Consider the following 21,172-nt stretch of genomic DNA (forward strand, 5'->3'; position numbering starts at 1 on the left):
GAGAAATTCGTCGTTATCAAAAAAGTACTGAATTGTTAATTCGTAAATTACCATTCCAACGTTTAGTACGTGAAATTGCACAAGATTTTAAAACCGATTTACGTTTCCAAAGTTCAGCTGTTATGGCATTACAAGAAGCTAGTGAAGCCTATTTAGTAGGTTTATTTGAAGATACCAATTTATGCGCAATTCATGCAAAGCGTGTTACAATTATGCCTAAGGATATACAATTGGCAAGACGTATTCGTGGAGAACGTGCATAAGCGTTTTAAATGACAATTTAAAAAAAAAAAAAACAAATAAGAAATATTTTCGGTCCTATATATAGGACCAACATATATTATTAAATAAGAGTATATTATTTTTATTAAAAAATATATATATATATATATATATATAAATTATTGAAATAAAATTAAACATTATTAAAATTTTGTTATAATTATAAGCGATTGCTATTTCTAAAAATAAATAAATTTCATAAAATTTATATTATTTTATATTCATTTGAAATATTAAAAAAACTTCTCGCTTTAAAGTAACCATGATATGAGTTATAAATGCAATAAAATTTTATACAAAAAATAATATTTATTTGTTGACGAATAATATAAAAGGTTTACATTTCTAAATAACATATATTTATATATGGTGTGTAAAAAAAAAGAAAAGAAGAAAAATAATTTATATTTTTAATATAAAAAGGCAACCGCACACAGTGTTCCCAAGCGGTCACCCATCCAAGTACTGACTGTGCCCAATGTTGCTTAACTTCGGTGATCGGACGAGAACCGGTGTTTTCAACGTGGTATGGCTGTTGCCAGTAATAAATGAAAATTTTTACAAATATATATTTTTCATAAATATCATTAATATTAAAGTATATTATTAAAATTTTCAATGAAGTAATCAATTTAAATATATACTTATTTATTATACCATATATTTTAAATAAAAATGCAACCGCACACAGTATTCTCAAGTGGCCACCCATCCGTGGTACTGACTGTGGCAAATGTTTCTTAACTATTATTTTATAAAATATTTATACAAAAAATAATTTACTCTTATCAAATATTAATTTGTGGCCTGTATTAAGGCCTATGTTATTTTCATTTTTTAGCAAAAATAATGAAATATTTCAATATATTATTAAAGTAACAGATCATTTCTTTTTTGGTGCTGCTTTTTTAATTTTTGTAGGAGATGATTTGGCAACAGAAGCTTTCTTAGCTTTTGGTGCTTTCGGTTTACGAGCAGGGCTACTTTTGGCAGCGGATTTTGTACTTTTTGCTGGTTTTGCTTTAACTGGTGCTTTTTTTGATGCCGCTGATGATTTTGCAGTAACTTTTTTAGCAGCAGTTGATGATGATGGAGTCGCTTTTTTTGCTTTAGGCTTTTTGGCTGCCAATGATGTAGTTGTGGCTTTCTTTTCTTTTGGTGCCCGTTTACTTTTAGCACTCTTTGCTGAACCTTTTGCTCCACTTTCTTTTTTGGATACTTTTGATTTAGCTGAAGAATTAGATGAAGCGGAAGCAGCCAATTTGAATGAACCAGATGCACCTTTACCTTTAGTTTGTACCAAGGCTCCCTCAGTTACAGCAGCTTTTAAATATTTTTTAATAAATGGTGAAATTTTATCAGAATCCACTTTATAATTTGCAGCTAAATATTTTTTAATTGCTTGTAATGATGAACCACCACGTTCTTTTAAATTTTTAATTGCGTTAACAACCATTTCTGATGTACGTGGATGTGTTGGTTTTGAATGTTGTTTTGTACGTTTAGCACCAGAAGCTGTTGCTTTTTTTGTTGGTGTTGTAGAAGCAGCAGTAACCGCAGTTGCTGCAACAGCTGTAGAATTTTCTTCGGCCATATTTTTTTACTTTATAAAAATAATGTATTTATTATAAATATTTAAATGATAAAATATAATAATTCTATCAAATAAAAAATAAAGGTTTTCAATTATATCATTATTCACAATAATATAAGTCCCTATGTAAGTCAAAGTACCATGTAGAAAACACATAAAAATTAAATAGTATTTCTAATTTACTGTCGTAGTAAACATGATTTATTTTTTCAATTTCTATAATATATAAAATAATAAATTATAAATTTAATAATAATATTTATTTTATAAATTAAAATATATTTAATTTTTTTATTAACAATTATTAATAAACATAGTTTAATATTAATTATTTCAATCATACAAAACAATAATATTTTTAAGGTAAACTTAAAAAGTATATATTTTTATTTTTTATTTAATATCGATTTATTATAAATTATTAGTATATAAATAATTAAAAAATTTAATATATAAATATATATATTATAGTATAAGATTTCATTTTTAGAAAAACTTTTTTTGTCAATAATGAAAACGTATTATTATGAAATGTGTTAATCGAACATTGACAAAATATATTTCATTAGAAAATACTTTTATTTATGCATTAATATCAATAATTAACTATTAAATTAATTTTTTCATAATTATATAAAGAAATTTTATACTGATATAAGTATTTATATATTATAATATTTATTTTAAATATAAAAAAATTTATGACAAAATATATTATTAGAGTATTTGTTGAGATTAATATAAGATTATTTTAAATAAGAATTAATTTATATAATTATTAAAATATTATTAATTTTATGTTATGTAATTTTAATAAAAATAAATAATAATAATAATAAATATACAAATTTTTTAACAATTTAAATTTTATATGATCTAAATAATTTTGTTAAGTACGATATGAGAAATCATTGTAAGCTTCGTTAAGAAACTTTGTAATATAAAATAATAATAATAATATTAAATATATAAATAAATAAAATAAATTTGATATATATTTTTAGTTCATTCTGTGTATAAATCAAAGGATACCGAATAATTGGTAACGGATGCGATATATTATAGTATCGAGTATTAAAACATAATATATAAATTTATCTTGTTATTCAAATTTTTTGTTACTTAACTTATGTATTTAGAAAATTTATAATATTATTTATATAATTGACATAAAATCTTATAAATTGAAATTTTATTAATATGTATCAAAAGAAGAGAGTAACGTATTGATATAATATCAAAGGATACTGATTATTTAAATAACGAATACGTCATATATTGTTTGTGTAACGAAGTTCACTTGGCCATCTAGTTTAAAATAACATTTTCAATAGAAAGTTTATATGCTTTGTTTTTTTTTTTTCTTTAATTATTAAAAAAATAAATTGAAATTTAATTCAATCAAATTTTATAATAATTTTAAAAAAATTTTTCCTTTTAAAAAATATTTTGTGATGTTGTGATAATATGTATTAATACAAGTGCATCCTGATACTTTTATCTCTAGTAAAGGTATGAGTATCATGAACAGTTTTGTTATCTAATGATATTATTTTGATAATATTTTGTGTATATTCTTATAATATTTTGTCTAAATATCATCATAATACAATATTATTTTGATAATATTTTATGAATATTCTTATAATATGTTACCTAAATGTCATCATAATATGATGAATTATTTCCATAATAACATATAAAAAAAGAAAAAAAAAAAAAGAATCATTAATTTATAATTATTTAAATTGATTCTTTAAAAAAATATTATAATATATTATTTATAAAAATAATTTTTACTCTTATTTTAAATAAATTTGTGGCCTTTTATTAAAAGGCCTATGATCGATGTATTATTATTATAAAAATTAATGCAATGTTTTTAATTTATGCTTTCTTTTCAGTTTTCTTTGGTAATAACACTGCTTGAATGTTTGGTAATACACCACCTTGAGCAATTGTTACACCAGATAATAATTTATTTAATTCTTCATCATTACGAATTGCCAATTGTAAATGACGTGGAATGATACGTGTTTTTTTGTTATCACGGGCAGCATTACCAGCTAACTCGAGAACTTCTGCAGCCAAATATTCCATAACAGCAGCCAAATATACTGGGGCACCAGCACCTACTCGTTCAGCATAATTTCCTTTTCGTAATAATCTGTGAATTCTTCCAACAGGAAATTGTAATCCTGCTCGGCTTGATCTTGACTTTGCCTTTCCCTTTACTTTACCACCTTTACCTCGTCCAGACATAGCGAATAAATTTATTTAATTAATATTTTTTTTTGTAAATATAATCACACAGATGTGTACGTTACGGGGATTGTAACATAAATGTTTAAAATGTTATTTGGGTATTTTAATTTATAATATTTATAAAATATAAAACTTTAAAAATAAACCAATCACCTTATAGTATTATTTTTAGCCAATCAGAGAGTAGTATTCATTTTTATTGTTATATCCATCTTCGCGTATATAATACGCTAGTTGTATACACGACACGCTCATACATATACTGACTGGTGTTCTGTAACTATCTGTGTATATTAATTGTTTGTAACAATGCCACCAAAAACAAGTGGAAAAGCAGCAAAAAAAGCTGGCAAAGCTCAAAAAAATATATCAAAGAGTGATAAGAAAAAGAAGAGGAAGCGCAAGGAATCATATGCAATTTACATTTACAAAGTATTAAAACAAGTGCATCCTGATACTGGTATCTCTAGTAAAGCTATGAGTATCATGAACAGTTTTGTTAATGATATTTTTGAACGTATTGCTGCTGAAGCATCACGTTTAGCACATTATAATAAACGTTCAACAATCACAAGTCGGGAAATTCAAACCGCAGTTCGATTATTATTACCTGGTGAATTGGCAAAGCACGCTGTTAGTGAAGGTACTAAAGCTGTTACAAAATATACAAGTTCAAAATAAATAAATCGAAAATATTATTTAATTGATAACATAAAAATACATCAACATATAAAAACGGCTCTCTTTTTAAGAGAGCCATCAAATTTTTTAAATAAGAGTAAATTATTTTTATATATACAAAAAAATAAAATAAACAATTATTAATATCATATTTAATATAAAATTTTATATATTAATAGCTTGAATATATCTATTATTAGTATATCAATATTATTAATTTTAAATATAATAAAGGATATCGCGGAATATATATCGTAAATCAGTGTAATGCAAATGCATTACATTACCTTTATTATTTTCATTTTACATTTACTACTTGTTTATGTACGCTTATAATTATTAGAAAAATATTTTTAATAATTTTAAAAAATAAATGAAATAATAAAAATTTAATAATAAATTATTTATTGAAAGTATAAAAAATGGTATAGCAAAATCTTTATTTTCTTTGATTAAGGCGAAATGTTTTATTAGTTATAAATTCGATAATCTCCTATCGATACTTGTTACTCTTAACTTGTATATATAAAAAATATAATAGTATATTAATTTATAATAAAATTTTTTCAAAAATTCAATAAGTTATTGTAAAATAAAATAGATAATATACAAATTATAATTTATTATTGCAGATATATTACAATAAAAAAAAAAAAAATAAATAAAAATATTTGGTAATGTATGTTATAAACAAAATAATTTGTTGTAAACAAATTATATAATATGTTATATTTATTAACAAATTTATTTACTCTTATATAAATAAAATTAGTGGCTTCCCAAAAAGGAAAGCCTGTTTAAATTTATCGGATGTATTAAATATTCTTTAATAAATTTACTAAATATTTTAAGTAAATTATTATATTTTCTTAACCTCCAAAACCATACAAAGTACGACCTTGTCGTTTTAATGCATATACAACATCCATAGCTGTAACTGTTTTACGTTTTGCGTGTTCAGTATATGTAACAGCATCCCGAATAACATTTTCAAGGAATACTTTAAGTACACCACGTGTTTCTTCATAAATTAAACCAGAGATACGTTTTACTCCACCTCGTCGTGCTAAACGACGAATTGCAGGTTTTGTAATACCTTGGATATTATCACGCAAAACTTTTCTATGACGTTTTGCACCCCCTTTTCCAAGACCCTTTCCACCTTTTCCTCTGCCAGTCATTTTAATAAAAAATTATTTACAATATTTTAACGAACGGATAACACGTGTGTTAACCTCACAAGTATTGTAATGTATGTGAGCGCCGGTACAATTGTGCCTTTTTATATAAAGCATTAAAGATTTTTTAAGCCACGCCTATACAATTTGATTAGTCCATACTCTGATAGCTATCCAATAGGATATGACAACAAAAATTTTGAAATTTCATATAAATATAAATACAACACATTTATTTCGCATTTAAACATTTGACTTTGTAGTATCAAATTGTCGAATATAATTTTTAAAATTGTGTGTTTTTTTGTAAAAACATTATTATTTGAAAATGGCTAGAACCAAGCAAACTGCACGTAAATCAACTGGTGGTAAAGCACCAAGAAAACAATTAGCAACGAAAGCTGCACGTAAAAGTGCACCAGCAACTGGTGGAGTAAAAAAACCACACAGATATCGTCCTGGTACAGTAGCTTTACGAGAAATTCGTCGTTATCAAAAAAGTACTGAATTGTTAATTCGTAAATTACCATTCCAACGTTTAGTACGTGAAATTGCACAAGATTTTAAAACCGATTTACGTTTCCAAAGTTCAGCTGTTATGGCATTACAAGAAGCTAGTGAAGCCTATTTAGTAGGTTTATTTGAAGATACCAATTTATGCGCAATTCATGCAAAGCGTGTTACAATTATGCCTAAGGATATACAATTGGCAAGACGTATTCGTGGAGAACGTGCATAAGCGTTTTAAATGACAATTTAAAAAAAAAAAAAACAAATAAGAAATATTTTCGGTCCTATATATAGGACCAACATATATTATTAAATAAGAGTATATTATTTTTATTAAAAAATATATATATATATATATATATATAAATTATTGAAATAAAATTAAACATTATTAAAATTTTGTTATAATTATAAGCGATTGCTATTTCTAAAAATAAATAAATTTCATAAAATTTATATTATTTTATATTCATTTGAAATATTAAAAAAACTTCTCGCTTTAAAGTAACCATGATATGAGTTATAAATGCAATAAAATTTTATACAAAAAATAATATTTATTTGTTGACGAATAATATAAAAGGTTTACATTTCTAAATAACATATATTTATATATGGTGTGTAAAAAAAAAGAAAAGAAGAAAAATAATTTATATTTTTAATATAAAAAGGCAACCGCACACAGTGTTCCCAAGCGGTCACCCATCCAAGTACTGACTGTGCCCAATGTTGCTTAACTTCGGTGATCGGACGAGAACCGGTGTTTTCAACGTGGTATGGCTGTTGCCAGTAATAAATGAAAATTTTTACAAATATATATTTTTCATAAATATCATTAATATTAAAGTATATTATTAAAATTTTCAATGAAGTAATCAATTTAAATATATACTTATTTATTATACCATATATTTTAAATAAAAATGCAACCGCACACAGTATTCTCAAGTGGCCACCCATCCGTGGTACTGACTGTGGCAAATGTTTCTTAACTATTATTTTATAAAATATTTATACAAAAAATAATTTACTCTTATCAAATATTAATTTGTGGCCTGTATTAAGGCCTATGTTATTTTCATTTTTTAGCAAAAATAATGAAATATTTCAATATATTATTAAAGTAACAGATCATTTCTTTTTTGGTGCTGCTTTTTTAATTTTTGTAGGAGATGATTTGGCAACAGAAGCTTTCTTAGCTTTTGGTGCTTTCGGTTTACGAGCAGGGCTACTTTTGGCAGCGGATTTTGTACTTTTTGCTGGTTTTGCTTTAACTGGTGCTTTTTTTGATGCCGCTGATGATTTTGCAGTAACTTTTTTAGCAGCAGTTGATGATGATGGAGTCGCTTTTTTTGCTTTAGGCTTTTTGGCTGCCAATGATGTAGTTGTGGCTTTCTTTTCTTTTGGTGCCCGTTTACTTTTAGCACTCTTTGCTGAACCTTTTGCTCCACTTTCTTTTTTGGATACTTTTGATTTAGCTGAAGAATTAGATGAAGCGGAAGCAGCCAATTTGAATGAACCAGATGCACCTTTACCTTTAGTTTGTACCAAGGCTCCCTCAGTTACAGCAGCTTTTAAATATTTTTTAATAAATGGTGAAATTTTATCAGAATCCACTTTATAATTTGCAGCTAAATATTTTTTAATTGCTTGTAATGATGAACCACCACGTTCTTTTAAATTTTTAATTGCGTTAACAACCATTTCTGATGTACGTGGATGTGTTGGTTTTGAATGTTGTTTTGTACGTTTAGCACCAGAAGCTGTTGCTTTTTTTGTTGGTGTTGTAGAAGCAGCAGTAACCGCAGTTGCTGCAACAGCTGTAGAATTTTCTTCGGCCATATTTTTTTACTTTATAAAAATAATGTATTTATTATAAATATTTAAATGATAAAATATAATAATTCTATCAAATAAAAAATAAAGGTTTTCAATTATATCATTATTCACAATAATATAAGTCCCTATGTAAGTCAAAGTACCATGTAGAAAACACATAAAAATTAAATAGTATTTCTAATTTACTGTCGTAGTAAACATGATTTATTTTTTCAATTTCTATAATATATAAAATAATAAATTATAAATTTAATAATAATATTTATTTTATAAATTAAAATATATTTAATTTTTTTATTAACAATTATTAATAAACATAGTTTAATATTAATTATTTCAATCATACAAAACAATAATATTTTTAAGGTAAACTTAAAAAGTATATATTTTTATTTTTTATTTAATATCGATTTATTATAAATTATTAGTATATAAATAATTAAAAAATTTAATATATAAATATATATATTATAGTATAAGATTTCATTTTTAGAAAAACTTTTTTTGTCAATAATGAAAACGTATTATTATGAAATGTGTTAATCGAACATTGACAAAATATATTTCATTAGAAAATACTTTTATTTATGCATTAATATCAATAATTAACTATTAAATTAATTTTTTCATAATTATATAAAGAAATTTTATACTGATATAAGTATTTATATATTATAATATTTATTTTAAATATAAAAAAATTTATGACAAAATATATTATTAGAGTATTTGTTGAGATTAATATAAGATTATTTTAAATAAGAATTAATTTATATAATTATTAAAATATTATTAATTTTATGTTATGTAATTTTAATAAAAATAAATAATAATAATAATAAATATACAAATTTTTTAACAATTTAAATTTTATATGATCTAAATAATTTTGTTAAGTACGATATGAGAAATCATTGTAAGCTTCGTTAAGAAACTTTGTAATATAAAATAATAATAATAATATTAAATATATAAATAAATAAAATAAATTTGATATATATTTTTAGTTCATTCTGTGTATAAATCAAAGGATACCGAATAATTGGTAACGGATGCGATATATTATAGTATCGAGTATTAAAACATAATATATAAATTTATCTTGTTATTCAAATTTTTTGTTACTTAACTTATGTATTTAGAAAATTTATAATATTATTTATATAATTGACATAAAATCTTATAAATTGAAATTTTATTAATATGTATCAAAAGAAGAGAGTAACGTATTGATATAATATCAAAGGATACTGATTATTTAAATAACGAATACGTCATATATTGTTTGTGTAACGAAGTTCACTTGGCCATCTAGTTTAAAATAACATTTTCAATAGAAAGTTTATATGCTTTGTTTTTTTTTTTTCTTTAATTATTAAAAAAATAAATTGAAATTTAATTCAATCAAATTTTATAATAATTTTAAAAAAATTTTTCCTTTTAAAAAATATTTTGTGATGTTGTGATAATATGTATTAATACAAGTGCATCCTGATACTTTTATCTCTAGTAAAGGTATGAGTATCATGAACAGTTTTGTTATCTAATGATATTATTTTGATAATATTTTGTGTATATTCTTATAATATTTTGTCTAAATATCATCATAATACAATATTATTTTGATAATATTTTATGAATATTCTTATAATATGTTACCTAAATGTCATCATAATATGATGAATTATTTCCATAATAACATATAAAAAAAGAAAAAAAAAAAAAGAATCATTAATTTATAATTATTTAAATTGATTCTTTAAAAAAATATTATAATATATTATTTATAAAAATAATTTTTACTCTTATTTTAAATAAATTTGTGGCCTTTTATTAAAAGGCCTATGATCGATGTATTATTATTATAAAAATTAATGCAATGTTTTTAATTTATGCTTTCTTTTCAGTTTTCTTTGGTAATAACACTGCTTGAATGTTTGGTAATACACCACCTTGAGCAATTGTTACACCAGATAATAATTTATTTAATTCTTCATCATTACGAATTGCCAATTGTAAATGACGTGGAATGATACGTGTTTTTTTGTTATCACGGGCAGCATTACCAGCTAACTCGAGAACTTCTGCAGCCAAATATTCCATAACAGCAGCCAAATATACTGGGGCACCAGCACCTACTCGTTCAGCATAATTTCCTTTTCGTAATAATCTGTGAATTCTTCCAACAGGAAATTGTAATCCTGCTCGGCTTGATCTTGACTTTGCCTTTCCCTTTACTTTACCACCTTTACCTCGTCCAGACATAGCGAATAAATTTATTTAATTAATATTTTTTTTTGTAAATATAATCACACAGATGTGTACGTTACGGGGATTGTAACATAAATGTTTAAAATGTTATTTGGGTATTTTAATTTATAATATTTATAAAATATAAAACTTTAAAAATAAACCAATCACCTTATAGTATTATTTTTAGCCAATCAGAGAGTAGTATTCATTTTTATTGTTATATCCATCTTCGCGTATATAATACGCTAGTTGTATACACGACACGCTCATACATATACTGACTGGTGTTCTGTAACTATCTGTGTATATTAATTGTTTGTAACAATGCCACCAAAAACAAGTGGAAAAGCAGCAAAAAAAGCTGGCAAAGCTCAAAAAAATATATCAAAGAGTGATAAGAAAAAGAAGAGGAAGCGCAAGGAATCATATGCAATTTACATTTACAAAGTATTAAAACAAGTGCATCCTGATACTGGTATCTCTAGTAAAGCTATGAGTATCATGAACAGTTTTGTTAATGATATTTTTGAACGTATTGCTGCTGAAGCATCACGTTTAGCACATTATAATAAACGTTCAACAATCACAAGTCGGGAAATTCAAACCGCAGTTCGATTATTATTACCTGGTGAATTGGCAAAGCACGCTGTTAGTGAAGGTACTAAAGCTGTTACAAAATATACAAGTTCAAAATAAATAAATCGAAAATATTATTTAATTGATAACATAAAAATACATCAACATATAAAAATGGCTCTCTTTTTAAGAGAGCCATCAAATTTTTTAAATAAGAGTAAATTATTTTTATATATACAAAAAAATAAAATAAACAATTATTAATATCATATTTAATATAAAATTTTATATATTAATAGCTTGAATATATCTATTATTAGTATATCAATATTATTAATTTTAAATATAATAAAGGATATCGCGGAATATATATCGTAAATCAGTGTAATGCAAATGCATTACATTACCTTTATTATTTTCATTTACTACTTGTTTATGTACGCTTATAATTATTAGAAAAATATTTTTAATAATTTTAAAAAATAAATGAAATAATAAAAATTTAATAATAAATTATTTATTGAAAGTATAAAAAATGGTATAGCAAAATCTTTATTTTCTTTGATTAAGGCGAAATGTTTTATTAGTTATAAATTCGATAATCTCCTATCGATACTTGTTACTCTTAACTTGTATATATAAAAAATATAATAGTATATTAATTTATAATAAAATTTTTTCAAAAATTCAATAAGTTATTGTAAAATAAAATAGATAATATACAAATTATAATTTATTATTGCAGATATATTACAATAAAAAAAAAAAAAAATAAATAAAAATATTTGGTAATGTATGTTATAAACAAAATAATTTGTTGTAAACAAATTATATAATATGTTATATTTATTAACAAATTTATTTACTCTTATATAAATAAAATTAGTGGCTTCCCAAAAAGGAAAGCCTGTTTAAATTTATCGGATGTATTAAATATTCTTTAATAAATTTACTAAATATTTTAAGTAAATTATTATATTTTCTTAACCTCCAAAACCATACAAAGTACGACCTTGTCGTTTTAATGCATATACAACATCCATAGCTGTAACTGTTTTACGTTTTGCGTGTTCAGTATATGTAACAGCATCCCGAATAACATTTTCAAGGAATACTTTAAGTACACCACGTGTTTCTTCATAAATTAAACCAGAGATACGTTTTACTCCACCTCGTCGTGCTAAACGACGAATTGCAGGTTTTGTAATACCTTGGATATTATCACGCAAAACTTTTCTATGACGTTTTGCACCCCCTTTTCCAAGACCCTTTCCACCTTTTCCTCTGCCAGTCATTTTAATAAAAAATTATTTACAATATTTTAACGAACGGATAACACGTGTGTTAACCTCACAAGTATTGTAATGTATGTGAGCGCCGGTACAATTGTGCCTTTTTATATAAAGCATTAAAGATTTTTTAAGCCACGCCTATACAATTTGATTAGTCCATACTCTGATAGCTATCCAATAGGATATGACAACAAAAATTTTGAAATTTCATATAAATATAAATACAACACATTTATTTCGCATTTAAACATTTGACTTTGTAGTATCAAATTGTCGAATATAATTTTTAAAATTGTGTGTTTTTTTGTAAAAACATTATTATTTGAAAATGGCTAGAACCAAGCAAACTGCACGTAAATCAACTGGTGGTAAAGCACCAAGAAAACAATTAGCAACGAAAGCTGCACGTAAAAGTGCACCAGCAACTGGTGGAGTAAAAAAACCACACAGATATCGTCCTGGTACAGTAGCTTTACGAGAAATTCGTCGTTATCAAAAAAGTACTGAATTGTTAATTCGTAAATTACCATTCCAACGTTTAGTACGTGAAATTGCACAAGATTTTAAAACCGATTTACGTTTCCAAAGTTCAGCTGTTATGGCATTACAAGAAGCTAGTGAAGCCTATTTAGTAGGTTTATTTGAAGATACCAATTTATGCGCAATTCATGCAAAGCGTGTTACAATTATGCCTAAGGATATACAATTGGCAAGACGTATTCGTGGAGAACGTGCATAAGCGTTTTAAATGACAATTTAAAAAAAAAAAAAACAAATAAGAAATATTTTCGGTCCTATATATAGGACCAACATATATTATTAAATAAGAGTATATTATTTTTATTAAAAAATATATATATATATATATATATATAAATTATTGAAATAAAATTAAACATTATTAAAATTTTGTTATAATTATAAGCGATTGCTATTTCTAAAAATAAATAAATTTCATAAAATTTATATTATTTTATATTCATTTGAAATATTAAAAAAACTTCTCGCTTTAAAGTAACCATGATATGAGTTATAAATGCAATAAAATTTTATACAAAAAATAATATTTATTTGTTGACGAATAATATAAAAGGTTTACATTTCTAAATAACATATATTTATATATGGTGTGTAAAAAAAAAGAAAAGAAGAAAAATAATTTATATTTTTAATATAAAAAGGCAACCGCACACAGTGTTCCCAAGCGGTCACCCATCCAAGTACTGACTGTGCCCAATGTTGCTTAACTTCGGTGATCGGACGAGAACCGGTGTTTTCAACGTGGTATGGCTGTTGCCAGTAATAAATGAAAATTTTTACAAATATATATTTTTCATAAATATCATTAATATTAAAGTATATTATTAAAATTTTCAATGAAGTAATCAATTTAAATATATACTTATTTATTATACCATATATTTTAAATAAAAATGCAACCGCACACAGTATTCTCAAGTGGCCACCCATCCGTGGTACTGACTGTGGCAAATGTTTCTTAACTATTATTTTATAAAATATTTATACAAAAAATAATTTACTCTTATCAAATATTAATTTGTGGCCTGTATTAAGGCCTATGTTATTTTCATTTTTTAGCAAAAATAATGAAATATTTCAATATATTATTAAAGTAACAGATCATTTCTTTTTTGGTGCTGCTTTTTTAATTTTTGTAGGAGATGATTTGGCAACAGAAGCTTTCTTAGCTTTTGGTGCTTTCGGTTTACGAGCAGGGCTACTTTTGGCAGCGGATTTTGTACTTTTTGCTGGTTTTGCTTTAACTGGTGCTTTTTTTGATGCCGCTGATGATTTTGCAGTAACTTTTTTAGCAGCAGTTGATGATGATGGAGTCGCTTTTTTTGCTTTAGGCTTTTTGGCTGCCAATGATGTAGTTGTGGCTTTCTTTTCTTTTGGTGCCCGTTTACTTTTAGCACTCTTTGCTGAACCTTTTGCTCCACTTTCTTTTTTGGATACTTTTGATTTAGCTGAAGAATTAGATGAAGCGGAAGCAGCCAATTTGAATGAACCAGATGCACCTTTACCTTTAGTTTGTACCAAGGCTCCCTCAGTTACAGCAGCTTTTAAATATTTTTTAATAAATGGTGAAATTTTATCAGAATCCACTTTATAATTTGCAGCTAAATATTTTTTAATTGCTTGTAATGATGAACCACCACGTTCTTTTAAATTTTTAATTGCGTTAACAACCATTTCTGATGTACGTGGATGTGTTGGTTTTGAATGTTGTTTTGTACGTTTAGCACCAGAAGCTGTTGCTTTTTTTGTTGGTGTTGTAGAAGCAGCAGTAACCGCAGTTGCTGCAACAGCTGTAGAATTTTCTTCGGCCATATTTTTTTACTTTATAAAAATAATGTATTTATTATAAATATTTAAATGATAAAATATAATAATTCTATCAAATAAAAAATAAAGGTTTTCAATTATATCATTATTCACAATAATATAAGTCCCTATGTAAGTCAAAGTACCATGTAGAAAACACATAAAAATTAAATAGTATTTCTAATTTACTGTCGTAGTAAACATGATTTATTTTTTCAATTTCTATAATATATAAAATAATAAATTATAAATTTAATAATAATATTTATTTTATAAATTAAAATATATTTAATTTTTTTATTAACAATTATTAATAAACATAGTTTAATATTAATTATTTCAATCATACAAAACAATAATATTTTTAAGGTAAACTTAAAAAGTATATATTTTTATTTTTTATTTAATATCGATTTATTATAAATTATTAGTATATAAATAATTAAAAAATTTAATATATAAATATATATATTATAGTATAAGATTTCATTTTTAGAAAAACTTTTTTTGTCAATAATGAAAACGTATTATTATGAAATGTGTTAATCGAACATTGACAAAATATATTTCATTAGAAAATACTTTTATTTATGCATTAATATCAATAATTAACTATTAAATTAATTTTTTCATAATTATATAAAGAAATTTTATACTGATATAAGTATTTATATATTATAATATTTATTTTAAATATAAAAAAATTTATGACAAAATATATTATTAGAGTATTTGTTGAGATTAATATAAGATTATTTTAAATAAGAATTAATTTATATAATTATTAAAATATTATTAATTTTATGTTATGTAATTTTAATAAAAATAAATAATAATAATAATAAATATACAAATTTTTTAACAATTTAAATTTTATATGATCTAAATAATTTTGTTAAGTACGATATGAGAAATCATTGTAAGCTTCGTTAAGAAACTTTGTAATATAAAATAATAATAATAATATTAAATATATAAATAAATAAAATAAATTTGATATATATTTTTAGTTCATTCTGTGTATAAATCAAAGGATACCGAATAATTGGTAACGGATGCGATATATTATAGTATCGAGTATTAAAACATAATATATAAATTTATCTTGTTATTCAAATTTTTTGTTACTTAACTTATGTATTTAGAAAATTTATAATATTATTTATATAATTGACATAAAATCTTATAAATTGAAATTTTATTAATATGTATCAAAAGAAGAGAGTAACGTATTGATATAATATCAAAGGATACTGATTATTTAAATAACGAATACGTCATATATTGTTTGTGTAACGAAGTTCACTTGGCCATCTAGTTTAAAATAACATTTTCAATAGAAAGTTTATATGCTTTGTTTTTTTTTTTTCTTTAATTATTAAAAAAATAAATTGAAATTTAATTCAATCAAATTTTATAATAATTTTAAAAAAATTTTTCCTTTTAAAAAATATTTTGTGATGTTGTGATAATATGTATTAATACAAGTGCATCCTGATACTTTTATCTCTAGTAAAGGTATGAGTATCATGAACAGTTTTGTTATCTAATGATATTATTTTGATAATATTTTGTGTATATTCTTATAATATTTTGTCTAAATATCATCATAATACAATATTATTTTGATAATATTTTATGAATATTCTTATAATATGTTACCTAAATGTCATCATAATATGATGAATTATTTCCATAATAACATATAAAAAAAGAAAAAAAAAAAAAGAATCATTAATTTATAATTATTTAAATTGATTCTTTAAAAAAATATTATAATATATTATTTATAAAAATAATTTTTACTCTTATTTTAAATAAATTTGTGGCCTTTTATTAAAAGGCCTATGATCGATGTATTATTATTATAAAAATTAATGCAATGTTTTTAATTTATGCTTTCTTTTCAGTTTTCTTTGGTAATAACACTGCTTGAATGTTTGGTAATACACCACCTTGAGCAATTGTTACACCAGATAATAATTTATTTAATTCTTCATCATTACGAATTGCCAATTGTAAATGACGTGGAATGATACGTGTTTTTTTGTTATCACGGGCAGCATTACCAGCTAACTCGAGAACTTCTGCAGCCAAATATTCCATAACAGCAGCCAAATATACTGGGGCACCAGCACCTACTCGTTCAGCATAATTTCCTTTTCGTAATAATCTGTGAATTCTTCCAACAGGAAATTGTAATCCTGCTCGGCTTGATCTTGACTTTGCCTTTCCCTTTACTTTACCACCTTTACCTCGTCCAGACATAGCGAATAAATTTATTTAATTAATATTTTTTTTTGTAAATATAATCACACAGATGTGTACGTTACGGGGATTGTAACATAAATGTTTAAAATGTTATTTGGGTATTTTAATTTATAATATTTATAAAATATAAAACTTTAAAAATAAACCAATCACCTTATAGTATTATTTTTAGCCAATCAGAGAGTAGTATTCATTTTTATTGTTATATCCATCTTCGCGTATATAATACGCTAGTTGTATACACGACACGCTCATACATATACTGACTGGTGTTCTGTAACTATCTGTGTATATTAATTGTTTGTAACAATGCCACCAAAAACAAGTGGAAAAGCAGCAAAAAAAGCTGGCAAAGCTCAAAAAAATATATCAAAGAGTGATAAGAAAAAGAAGAGGAAGCGCAAGGAATCATATGCAATTTACATTTACAAAGTATTAAAACAAGTGCATCCTGATACTGGTATCTCTAGTAAAGCTATGAGTATCATGAACAGTTTTGTTAATGATATTTTTGAACGTATTGCTGCTGAAGCATCACGTTTAGCACATTATAATAAACGTTCAACAATCACAAGTCGGGAAATTCAAACCGCAGTTCGATTATTATTACCTGGTGAATTGGCAAAGCACGCTGTTAGTGAAGGTACTAAAGCTGTTACAAAATATACAAGTTCAAAATAAATAAATCGAAAATATTATTTAATTGATAACATAAAAATACATCAACATATAAAAACGGCTCTCTTTTTAAGAGAGCCATCAAATTTTTTAAATAAGAGTAAATTATTTTTATATATACAAAAAAATAAAATAAACAATTATTAATATCATATTTAATATAAAATTTTATATATTAATAGCTTGAATATATCTATTATTAGTATATCAATATTATTAATTTTAAATATAATAAAGGATATCGCGGAATATATATCGTAAATCAGTGTAATGCAAATGCATTACATTACCTTTATTATTTTCATTTTACATTTACTACTTGTTTATGTACGCTTATAATTATTAGAAAAATATTTTTAATAATTTTAAAAAATAAATGAAATAATAAAAATTTAATAATAAATTATTTATTGAAAGTATAAAAAATGGTATAGCAAAATCTTTATTTTCTTTGATTAAGGCGAAATGTTTTATTAGTTATAAATTCGATAATCTCCTATCGATACTTGTTACTCTTAACTTGTATATATAAAAAATATAATAGTATATTAATTTATAATAAAATTTTTTCAAAAATTCAATAAGTTATTGTAAAATAAAATAGATAATATACAAATTATAATTTATTATTGCAGATATATTACAATAAAAAAAAAAAAAATAAATAAAAATATTTGGTAATGTATGTTATAAACAAAATAATTTGTTGTAAACAAATTATATAATATGTTATATTTATTAACAAATTTATTTACTCTTATATAAATAAAATTAGTGGCTTCCCAAAAAGGAAAGCCTGTTTAAATTTATCGGATGTATTAAATATTCTTTAATAAATTTACTAAATATTTTAAGTAAATTATTATATTTTCTTAACCTCCAAAACCATACAAAGTACGACCTTGTCGTTTTAATGCATATACAACATCCATAGCTGTAACTGTTTTACGTTTTGCGTGTTCAGTATATGTAACAGCATCCCGAATAACATTTTCAAGGAATACTTTAAGTACACCACGTGTTTCTTCATAAATTAAACCAGAGATACGTTTTACTCCACCTCGTCGTGCTAAACGACGAATTGCAGGTTTTGTAATACCTTGGATATTATCACGCAAAACTTTTCTATGACGTTTTGCACCCCCTTTTCCAAGACCCTTTCCACCTTTTCCTCTGCCAGTCATTTTAATAAAAAATTATTTACAATATTTTAACGAACGGATAACACGTGTGTTAACCTCACAAGTATTGTAATGTATGTGAGCGCCGGTACAATTGTGCCTTTTTATATAAAGCATTAAAGATTTTTTAAGCCACGCCTATACAATTTGATTAGTCCATACTCTGATAGCTATCCAATAGGATATGACAACAAAAATTTTGAAATTTCATATAAATATAAATACAACACATTTATTTCGCATTTAAACATTTGACTTTGTAGTATCAAATTGTCGAATATAATTTTTAAAATTGTGTGTTTTTTTGTAAAAACATTATTATTTGAAAATGGCTAGAACCAAGCAAACTGCACGTAAATCAACTGGTGGTAAAGCACCAAGAAAACAATTAGCAACGAAAGCTGCACGTAAAAGTGCACCAGCAACTGGTGGAGTAAAAAAACCACACAGATATCGTCCTGGTACAGTAGCTTTACGAGAAATTCGTCGTTATCAAAAAAGTACTGAATTGTTAATTCGTAAATTACCATTCCAACGTTTAGTACGTGAAATTGCACAAGATTTTAAAACCGATTTACGTTTCCAAAGTTCAGCTGTTATGGCATTACAAGAAGCTAGTGAAGCCTATTTAGTAGGTTTATTTGAAGATACCAATTTATGCGCAATTCATGCAAAGCGTGTTACAATTATGCCTAAGGATATACAATTGGCAAGACGTATTCGTGGAGAACGTGCATAAGCGTTTTAAATGACAATTTAAAAAAAAAAAAAACAAATAAGAAATATTTTCGGTCCTATATATAGGACCAACATATATTATTAAATAAGAGTATATTATTTTTATTAAAAAATATATATATATATATATATATATAAATTATTGAAATAAAATTAAACATTATTAAAATTTTGTTATAATTATAAGCGATTGCTATTTCTAAAAATAAATAAATTTCATAAAATTTATATTATTTTATATTCATTTGAAATATTAAAAAAACTTCTCGCTTTAAAGTAACCATGATATGAGTTATAAATGCAATAAAATTTTATACAAAAAATAATATTTATTTGTTGACGAATAATATAAAAGGTTTACATTTCTAAATAACATATATTTATATATGGTGTGTAAAAAAAAAGAAAAGAAGAAAAATAATTTATATTTTTAATATAAAAAGGCAACCGCACACAGTGTTCCCAAGCGGTCACCCATCCAAGTACTGACTGTGCCCAATGTTGCTTAACTTCGGTGATCGGACGAGAACCGGTGTTTTCAACGTGGTATGGCTGTTGCCAGTAATAAATGAAAATTTTTACAAATATATATTTTTCATAAATATCATTAATATTAAAGTATATTATTAAAATTTTCAATGAAGTAATCAATTTAAATATATACTTATTTATTATACCATATATTTTAAATAAAAATGCAACCGCACACAGTATTCTCAAGTGGCCACCCATCCGTGGTACTGACTGTGGCAAATGTTTCTTAACTATTATTTTATAAAATATTTATACAAAAAATAATTTACTCTTATCAAATATTAATTTGTGGCCTGTATTAAGGCCTATGTTATTTTCATTTTTTAGCAAAAATAATGAAATATTTCAATATATTATTAAAGTAACAGATCATTTCTTTTTTGGTGCTGCTTTTTTAATTTTTGTAGGAGATGATTTGGCAACAGAAGCTTTCTTAGCTTTTGGTGCTTTCGGTTTACGAGCAGGGCTACTTTTGGCAGCGGATTTTGTACTTTTTGCTGGTTTTGCTTTAACTGGTGCTTTTTTTGATGCCGCTGATGATTTTGCAGTAACTTTTTTAGCAGCAGTTGATGATGATGGAGTCGCTTTTTTTGCTTTAGGCTTTTTGGCTGCCAATGATGTAGTTGTGGCTTTCTTTTCTTTTGGTGCCCGTTTACTTTTAGCACTCTTTGCTGAACCTTTTGCTCCACTTTCTTTTTTGGATACTTTTGATTTAGCTGAAGAATTAGATGAAGCGGAAGCAGCCAATTTGAATGAACCAGATGCACCTTTACCTTTAGTTTGTACCAAGGCTCCCTCAGTTACAGCAGCTTTTAAATATTTTTTAATAAATGGTGAAATTTTATCAGAATCCACTTTATAATTTGCAGCTAAATATTTTTTAATTGCTTGTAATGATGAACCACCACGTTCTTTTAAATTTTTAATTGCGTTAACAACCATTTCTGATGTACG

General features: G+C 24.4%; 4 non-coding genes across 4 annotated transcripts; all 4 read right to left on the minus strand.

The window, feature by feature from the left end:
• Nucleotides 1-703: 703 nt before the first annotated feature.
• LOC123304897 lies at nt 704-822 on the minus strand. Its single transcript, XR_006536821.1, has one exon. It is a non-coding gene; the product is annotated as a 5S ribosomal RNA (ribosomal RNA).
• A 6,357-nt stretch (nt 823-7,179) lies between these two features.
• Nucleotides 7,180-7,298, minus strand: LOC123304898. Its single transcript, XR_006536822.1, has one exon. It is a non-coding gene; the product is annotated as a 5S ribosomal RNA (ribosomal RNA).
• A 6,351-nt stretch (nt 7,299-13,649) lies between these two features.
• Nucleotides 13,650-13,768, minus strand: LOC123304899. Its single transcript, XR_006536823.1, has one exon. It is a non-coding gene; the product is annotated as a 5S ribosomal RNA (ribosomal RNA).
• Nucleotides 13,769-20,125: 6,357 nt separating this feature from the next.
• LOC123304900 lies at nt 20,126-20,244 on the minus strand. Its single transcript, XR_006536824.1, has one exon. It is a non-coding gene; the product is annotated as a 5S ribosomal RNA (ribosomal RNA).
• Between the last annotated feature and the right edge of the window lie 928 nt (nt 20,245-21,172).

The sequence above is a fragment of the Chrysoperla carnea genome, unplaced genomic scaffold, assembly GCF_905475395.1.
Source record: "Chrysoperla carnea unplaced genomic scaffold, inChrCarn1.1, whole genome shotgun sequence".
NCBI lineage: Eukaryota > Metazoa > Arthropoda > Insecta > Neuroptera > Chrysopidae > Chrysoperla > Chrysoperla carnea.